Below are 9037 nucleotides of genomic sequence, written 5' to 3' on the forward strand. Positions count from 1 at the left end.
GTTCATAAATACAAGGGAATATTATTTGGCCATTTAAAGAAAAATGAGATTATGAGAAAAGCTGCAACATGGAAGAAACTTGAAAACATTAAATTTAGTGAATAAGCAAGACACATAAGAACAAAAATAATATGAAATCACTTATAAGAGAATGCCTAGAAATAGCATATTTGCAGAGCTAGAAAGCAGATTAGAGATTACTAGGAGGTTGGGGGAGGGGGAAGGAAGGTTTGTTTAAAGAAAGGAGAGGGAAGGGAGAGAGGGAGGGAGGGTTGGAATAAAATAAATAAATAAAACAAACAAACAGGTTTAGGCCAAGTTCTGTTGACCTGGGCAGAAGAAAGCTTGTTCTTGGTACAACTATAATAATAATTTTATACTGAGCTATCACCTATAGGGATGTTTTTGAAACTGAAAACCCATCTCCTTTTTCCTATAAAAGGGAAAAGGGGGGAAATATTATGATACTTTCATATCCATTTGAGATGAGGAACAGAAAGGCAACAAGAGTATACTGTTAACCCATTTCCAAAGACAGTGGAGAAATATAGAATCATCAGTGTGAGTCAGCTTTACTGGGAGATCAAATCTAGATTCTGCCTCTTCAGGATTGCCAACTGGGTTTGGCACTGAATGTTGTGTAGTAAAGGCTTTTGAAAGGAGATATGAGAAGAGGGATGACAAAAAAAGAAAAAAAAAATCAAAACCAGTTAACTTTCCTCACCTTCTTAGAAATCACACACACACACACACACACACACACACACACACTCACACACTCACACACACACACACACACACGGGAAGCCTCGCCTCGCGCCCCGGCGGGCAGGTGCCGGCCCCCTCCTCCAGCGCTCCCCGCGGCCCCGCTTTGCTCCGCGCGCGAAGCTGAACGCCCCACGGGCGCTCTGGGCGCAGCCCCGGGCGCCCCGGGAAGCCGCCGGCAAGCCCGCACGCCCGCGCCGCCGCCCCGCAGGCGCCCCGCTCGGGAACGGGGCGTCGCTGACCTCGGGGAGAGGCGGTCCCGCGTGTGCGCCCCGAGCCGCCTGTCCCTCCCGCCGCCTCCCCCGCCGGGCGCCGGGCTCCTCCGGGAAGCGCCCGCCGCCCTGGGCCCGCGGGGCCTTCGCTTCCCGGGATCCTGCCACCTGCAGACCCGCAGGAGCTGCCGGGCGCGCCCGAAGCCGGAGTTGCGAGGACCTGACTCCAACCAGGCGGTAGGAAGAAGCGGGGCGCTTTCCAGAAAATTATCCGTAGGAAAATCGCCGCCGCAATCTGTCTTTCCTTAAATGGCCCACACTCTTTCTGCTTCCCTCGCTTGGCTCAGACGAGCCCCTCTGCCTGCAACCCTGCCTTCTGTGCCTCTGCCTCGTGAAACCGTAAATATTAAGGAGATTATATATTTCCGTCTCTACCTGTACCTGTACCTGTACCTCTACCCCTGTCCCTGGCCCTGTCTCTATCTATATTTATATCCTTGCAGGTCCCACTCAGACCGACTCCTCCACCATCCGATAGATAATCGCCTTCAGTGCCCCCTTCGAGGTCTGAGCACACACCTCCGGGGCACCGACGCGGGGTACGGCCCCTCTTTCCCAGGCCGGGGCTGCAGGCGGCCTGCACTCGCCCGGGTCCGGGATAACTGCTTCCTCTAGCCGAGCCCCGCCGCCCGCGCAGGGCCCGTGCCCGTGGCCTCGCTCTCCATCCTGCTGGGATTATTGGACTTGAATTGAGTTCAGTCATTTAACAAGCCGAGACTTGGAAGGGGAACATGTAGGCAGAGACTTCAGAGTGCGAACTTCCAAAAGCCTGAAAAGAAAACCAAGCTGTTTCTTTAGTGATATCAAATGAGACAAAGGGAAGAAGGAACGGGCCTGAGGTCATAGACAGCAGTCTCCGTGGAAGATTTCCATTGGAGCCCGCTGGAATAATCAAGAATTATTTTTAAAATATTGTTATTAAATAAACATTATAGAAACTTTTGCATCTCCAATGTATTTATAGCTTACGGCATGAAAAACCACGTTAGCATGTTGAATTATAAGAATTCACTGCAGCCTGCTAGCTGACAGCACATCAAATTATTTGCAAATATTTTCTGGAACAGTAACCTTGAAGGATGCCAGTCTTGTTCAGTGTAACCTTATCGCAAGACAGGAAGGCAGGGCGGAGATGAGTTCCAAAGCCGAGGGTTTTAGTTCCCTGCCACCCCTGCCTTGGCTGTTTAAACAAGTGTATCCCCCATCTCTCAGCCAGAAGCCTTGCTTACGTCTCTTGGGTATTTGCATCTCTCTCTGCAGCACTTTAAAAAGATGATAGAGAAATTGTGCTTTGGGCAGGAATTTGTGAGTACATTAGTCACATTTAAGAGGCTTCAGCTCCTCCAGTCTGCAATAACATAGTCGTGTAAAAATTATGTAATCATTTTAACAAAGAGTCTCTAATTGATGTGAAAAAACAAAGTCAAAATAAAAATGAATTTTGGGATGAGCAGTACAGACTCTGCCTTTTCCTTCCAGCCCCACAGAGAGTGGTTTGGGGAAGGGGCAGCTCCAGGATTTTTTTTTTTTTTTTTTTTGGTAGCTCCTGGCCTTGCAAAAGTGATAGTGACTGATTCTCGAGGGAGTGATTATTCTTAATATCCAATGCCTTTACCCTTCAAATGCTTCAACTGTGTCCTTTTTTTCCCCCTAATATTCAACATTATCTTCAATACTTTAAATATTTTACTTTCTATCAAAAAATAGCTTCTTTTGATGAAAAGCTACTATGGTCCATTTAAGCAATCTTGAAGAGGTTGGGTGGTTTAAAAATTATATCTTAATCATTCAGCAAGGTTGAGACATCTGACTTCTAAAAATGAGTATTCTGCCAAATATTTCAGTCATATCACAATTGTTAAGTTAACAAGAAAATGCTAATCACTTGACATACATGTGGCCATGTTAAAATTAAACAAAATTGATTGTATTCAAAATAGCCTTTTGTTTTTGCCTCCAAAAAGCTGCCTTGCACATTGGTATAGATAAGAACACATTTCTCATCTTGACACTAACATCTTTCATGTCTTAAACAAGTTCTATGTTTGTCTCTGTTCTCTGATCAATAAAAATGAGCCTCCATTTCCCCACCACTCAGTGAAATCAACAGTTGTTTATCAGGCACCTACTCTGTACTCAGTGCTATGCTGTTAAGACGTAAGTCTGCATTCTGCAGTGCCCAAGTCCCGCCCTTGTGGCAAATGGAGTGCTTCTAGAGGGAAGAGAGTAATGTAGCTAGTGGATGGCTGCTAGATTATAACAACAGGCATTTCCAGATGATTTTATGAAATAAATATAAAGCCAACATTGTTTCATTTAGCTTATCAATTATGACACATTCAACTATTTTTTCAAAAGCAAATGTATGCAACTACTATGTATCACAGCTACTGTGGTGTGCACAAAAGGGGTAGGAGACATAAGAACATCCTCTGAAGAACTGCATAAATCATTTCAGAAAACAAAGCATACAGTTTACTTCTGGGAAGATGACATTGGAATAGGTAGGCAGGAGTCAACTCTCTCACAAAAAATAATGTAAGAAGGACAAAAAGTTCTCCAACACACCTGCTTTTAGGGATCTGCAGACTGGAAGAGTGTACCAGACACCCAAGAGAGACAAAGAAGCCAAAATGAAAATTGCGAGTCACTAACCCCCACAGCCAGGAAGAGCACCCATACCCCCACCCTCAAGGTGAACAGCCTGGATAAAACCCATGGCTCACTGCAACCTACCGAGAAGGGTACAGATGTCTTTCTTCCTGGGAAGGGGTGGGGGATGGTGGTGGCAGAGGGCAGAGAGTGGTTTTTCTTCAGTGAATTTGGCCAGCAGACCCCGCTTTGAATCTCAGCTCTGGCCAGGACAGAATCACAGACAAGTGGAGATTGAAAGGGACACCTCCGCAGAAAGATTCACTGACAAACATCATTTTCTGGCCAGCCAGAAAACTGCACGGAGAAAAATCCTGCTTTTAGGTGTTTCTTGCCCCAAACTCCTGGGAGCAGATCTGCACTCCATTAGTGAGTCTTGCCCTATTTTGATAACTTAAGCTGGGCAATTTAAAAGATTTAGAGTAAGTTGAACCAAAAATCCAAGAAGGGCTATGAAACAAGGCCACTGGACAAAAGAGAGAAATTAATCATTAAAGTAAATTCACCAATATATCGGGAAGTCTAGGCATCAGCAAAAAATTACCAGCCACACTAAGAAACAGTAAGATAGGGACCAACCAAAGGAACAAACCAAGAATCCAGATGAGACACCGGGTTTAAGATAACTAATCAATGATAATCATGCAAATCTCCTAAATCAATTCAGGGAGTTGAAGGAAAATATAACTAAAAAATGAAAGATATTAAGAAGGGAAACGGACTTTGGCCCAGTGGTTAGGGCGTCCGTCTACCACATGGGAGGTCCGCGGTTCAAGCCCCAGGCCTCCTTGACCCGTGTGGAGCTGGCCCATGCGCAGTGCTGATGCGCGCAAGGAGTGCCGTGCTACACAGGGGTGTCCCGCGCGTAGGGAAGCCCCACGCGCAAGGAGTGCGCACGTAAGGAGAGCCGCCCAACGCAAAGGAGGGAGCAGCCTGCCGAGGAATGGCGCCGCCCACACTTCCTGTGCCGCTGACGACAACAGAAGCGGACAAAGAAACAAGACGCAGCAAAAAGACACAGAAAACAGACAACCGGGGGAGAGGAGGGGAATTAAATAAATAAAAATAAATCTTTAAAAAAAAAAAAAAGAAGACACTAGGTGACTATAAAGAACAATTTGAAAGTCTGCAAAGAAAAGTAACATAGTTTACAGGAATGAAAGACATAATAGATGAGATTAAAAATACGTTAGAGGGAAACGGACTTTGGCCCAGTGGTTAGGGCGTCCGTCTACCACATGGGAGGGCCGCGGTTCAAACCCCGGGCCTCCTTGACCCGTGTGGAAATGGCCATGCGCAGTGCTGATGCGCGCAAGGAGTGCCGTGCCACGCAAGGGTGTCCCCCACTTGGGGGAGCCCCACGCGCAAGGAGTGTGCCCTGAGGAAAGCCGCCCAGCGTGAAAAGAAAGTGCAGCCTGCCCAGGAATGGCGCCACCCACACTTCCTGTGCCGCTGACGACAACAGAAGCAGACAAAGAAACAAGACGCAGCAAATAGACACCAAGAACAGACAACCAGGGGAGGGGGGGGAATTAAATAAATAAATAAATCTTTAAAAAAAAAAAAACGTTAGAATTGATGGGGGACAGAATTAGTGAAACGAAGACAGAATTTGAACTTGCAAAGACAAGGGAGCAGAAAGAGAAAATAATGTAAACTGAATGACAATGTGAAATGCACAACCATGCACATTATCAGTGTCCCAGAAGACAATGGAAAGGGGCAGAAAGAATATTTGAGGAAATAATGACCAAAAACTTCCCAAACCTTATGAAAGACATAAATATCAATATCCAAGGGCAACACACCCCAAACAGAATAAATCTGAAAAGACCTACTCTGAGACTCCTACTATTCAGAATGACAAATACCAGAGATAAAAAGAGGATTCTGAAAGCAGTAAGAGAAATGCAATGCACCCCATACAAGAGAACCACAATAAGATTAAGTGCCAATCTCTCATCAGAAACCATGGTGGCAAAAAAGACAGTGGTATGATGTATTTAAGGTACTGAAAGAGAAAAACTGCCAGCCAATAATTCTTTATTTGGCATAATGGTCCTTCAAAAATGAGGGTGAATTTTAGAGTCTTCACGGACAAGCAAAATCTGAAAGAGTACATTGCCAAAAGACTAGATTTAGAAGAGATACTAAAGGGAGTGCAACAGACTGACAAGAAAAAGCAAGGGTGAGAGACTTAGAGAAGAGTGTAGAAATGAAGATTATTAGTAATAGTAACTTAAAGGGTAAAAAGACAGACAATAGTAAGACATGATAACAGAAAGTCAAAGGATAAAATGGGTGAAATAAGTAATGCATTTACAATAATAACATTGAACTTTAATGGGTTGAATTCCCCAGTCAAAAGACATAGACTGACAGAATGGAATATATATATATATGCTGTCTATAAGAAACTCATCTCAGATGTAAGGACACAACCAGGTTGAAAGCGAAAGGTAGGAAAAAGATATTCCAAAGAAATCATAATTTAAAAAAAGATCTCAAGTGCCAATAATAATATTGGAAAGAAATAGATTTTAAATGTAAAACTATTATAAGAGGTGAAGAAAGTCATTATATATTAATAAAAGGGCCAATTTACTTGGAAGAAATAACTATAATAAATATGCACCTAATCTGGGTGCCCCAAGATACATGAGGCACACCCTGGCAAAACTGAAGGAAAAAATAGATGACTCTACAATGACAGTTGGAAATTTCAATACACCACTCTCAGCATTGGATAGAACATCTGGACAGAGGATAAATAAGGAAACACAACTTTGAATTGTATGGTAAATGAACTAGACCTAAAAGACATTTATAGAGCATTTCACCCCAGAACAGCAGGATAAGGATTCTTTTCAAGCACTCATGGATCCTTCTCCAGAATAGACCATATATTGGGTCACAAAACAGGTCTCAATAAATTTAAAAAGACTGAAATTATACAAAACACTTTCTCTGATCATAACAAATGGAAAAGAAAAATTCACAAATATATGGAGATTAAACAACACACTCTTAAATAATCAGTGAGTCAAAGAAGAAATTGCAAGAGAAATCAGGAAATATCTTCAAACAAATGAAAATAAGAACACAACATATCAAAACCTATGGGATACATCAAAAGGAGTGCTGAGAGGGAAATTTATAGCCCTCAATGTTTATATTATAAAAGAAGAAAGAGCTAAAATCAAAGACCTAACTGCATACCTGTAGGAACTAGAAAAAGAAGAGCCAATCCCAAACAAAGTCAAAGGAAAGAAACAACAAAGATCAGAGCAGAAAGAAATGAAATCAAGAAAAAACAGAGAGAATTTAAACAACAAAAGTTGGTTCTTCAAGAAAATCAACAAAATCAACAAATATTTAGCTAGACTGACAAAGAAAAAGAGAGAAGATACAAATAAATAAATTCAAAAATGAGAGGGAAGACATTAGCACTGTCCCTGCAGAAATAAGGGAGATCATAAGAGGATACTATACACAACAAACTAGACAACATAGACAAAATGGACAAAGTTCTAGAAACAAACAACCTACACTGACCCTAGAAGACATAGAAGACATCAACAAACCAATTATAAGAGAAGAAGAGATTGAAACAGTCATCAAAAATGTCCCAAAGAGGTCCTGGGTTTGATTCCTGGGGCCTCCTGGTGAAAGGAAGTTGGCCTGTGCCAGTGGAGAGCTGATGGCCTATGCCTGAGGAAAGCTGGAGCACCAAGATGACACAACAAAGGAAGATGCAGAGGAGAGACAGTGGGAGATGCAGCAGACCATGGAGTTGAGGTAGCTTGAATGATTGGGTGCCTCTCTCCCACTTTGGAGGTCCCAGGATAAGTTACCAGTCCCTATTAAAGAGAAAACAAGAAGAGAAGACAAGCAGATATAGAAGAATGTGTAGCAAATGGACACAGAGAGCACACAGTGAGTGTGGGCAGGGAGGGGGGAATAAATAAAATAAAATAAATCTTGAAGGAAAAAAAACTCCCAAAGATGAAAACCTCAGGACCAGATGACTTCACAGGTGAATTCTGCCAATTATTCAAAGACAATCTAATACCAATCTTCTCAAGCTCTTCCAAAAAATTGAACAGGAAGGAACACTACCAAACTCATTCTATGAAGCCAACACTATCCTAGTACCAAAACCAAATAAAGATACTATGAAAAAAGAAAACTACAGGCCAATTACTCTAATGAATATTGATGCAAAAATCCTCAAAAAAACACTTGCAAACACAAAGCAAAATCACATTAAAAGAATTATACACCATGACCAAGTGGGTTTTATCCCAGGTATGCAAGCGTGGTTCAACACAACAAAATCACTTAGCATAATAGACCACATTAATATAGTGAAGAAGAAAAATCATATGGTCCTCTCAATTGATGCTATTTGACCCTATATACATGCCCTGGAGAACTCCCTCCCAACCACGCATCCCCCATCAATAACACCCCACACCTGTGTTCCTCCTCTGCCATAGTTGAATCCCACTGTAGTCCGAAACTTTTTCAAAACTGAAGCTTAATATATTGCCAAATTCAATTAGTAGGAAAATGAAATAGTAATGGTAGGTTTAAAGGTTAGAAATAGAATACATACTAATTTAGAAAAACTAAAATAAAGTAAAAAAGAAATTGGGATATTAAAAGATGAAAAACACCATAAAACTTTGCTTTTGGTATTTTGCCTTTCATCACTGTAATAGGTATTGCCCTGTATATACAGTGGCAAGGCAATTTCTTCCATTCCTTCCTCAGCATCTACATGCTTTTTGAAAAAAAAAAAATTTTTTTTTAAATTTTGTCTTCAAAAAAGTTTTAGATTAGAGTAATGTCATATATATAATATAGGGGACTCCCATATATCCAATATCAAACCCTTTTTCCCCTTCCCCAGCAATGATCTTTTTACATGTTCATATTATTTTTGCTGCTGCTGATGTACAGATATTGAAACATAGCTACTAAACATGGTTCCATTTTGGCTTACATTATGGTTTATATTTTAAGCTGTACAATTTTTGAAAGTTTTAGTTACATTATGGTTTACATTTTAGCCTATAGACTCTTGTACTTTTTTGGTGAAATAGAGTATATAAAAATATTCAGATATTTGTTGGATATTTTCTTAGCAGTTAAAGTTACAAATGACAGCTAAGGGAGTGCTGAGTTCCTAGCCAGGGGAGCTCAGTCACATTCCCCAGTGGAAGAGCAACAGTTCCCCAAGTACAAGGGCAAAAACCAGTGAAGAAGGATAATCCATTGATGAGCCCTTGATACTGATGACTATGCTTATGAGCCTGTGTGCCTGCAATTTCAACTAGGCCTAG

The 9037-nt window shown here is 41.8% G+C and overlaps 1 long non-coding RNA gene across 1 annotated transcript; it reads left to right on the forward strand.

The window, feature by feature from the left end:
• The first annotated feature begins 941 nt into the window (after window positions 1-941).
• On the forward strand, window positions 942-2487 carry LOC131278971 (uncharacterized). Its single transcript, XR_009186318.1, has 2 exons — window positions 942-1214; window positions 1481-2487. It is a non-coding gene; the product is annotated as an uncharacterized lncRNA (long non-coding RNA).
• Window positions 2488-9037: the final 6550 nt, after the last annotated feature.

The sequence above is a fragment of the Dasypus novemcinctus genome, chromosome 6 (genome assembly GCF_030445035.2).
Source record: "Dasypus novemcinctus isolate mDasNov1 chromosome 6, mDasNov1.1.hap2, whole genome shotgun sequence".
In the NCBI taxonomy this organism is placed as follows: domain Eukaryota; kingdom Metazoa; phylum Chordata; class Mammalia; order Cingulata; family Dasypodidae; genus Dasypus; species Dasypus novemcinctus.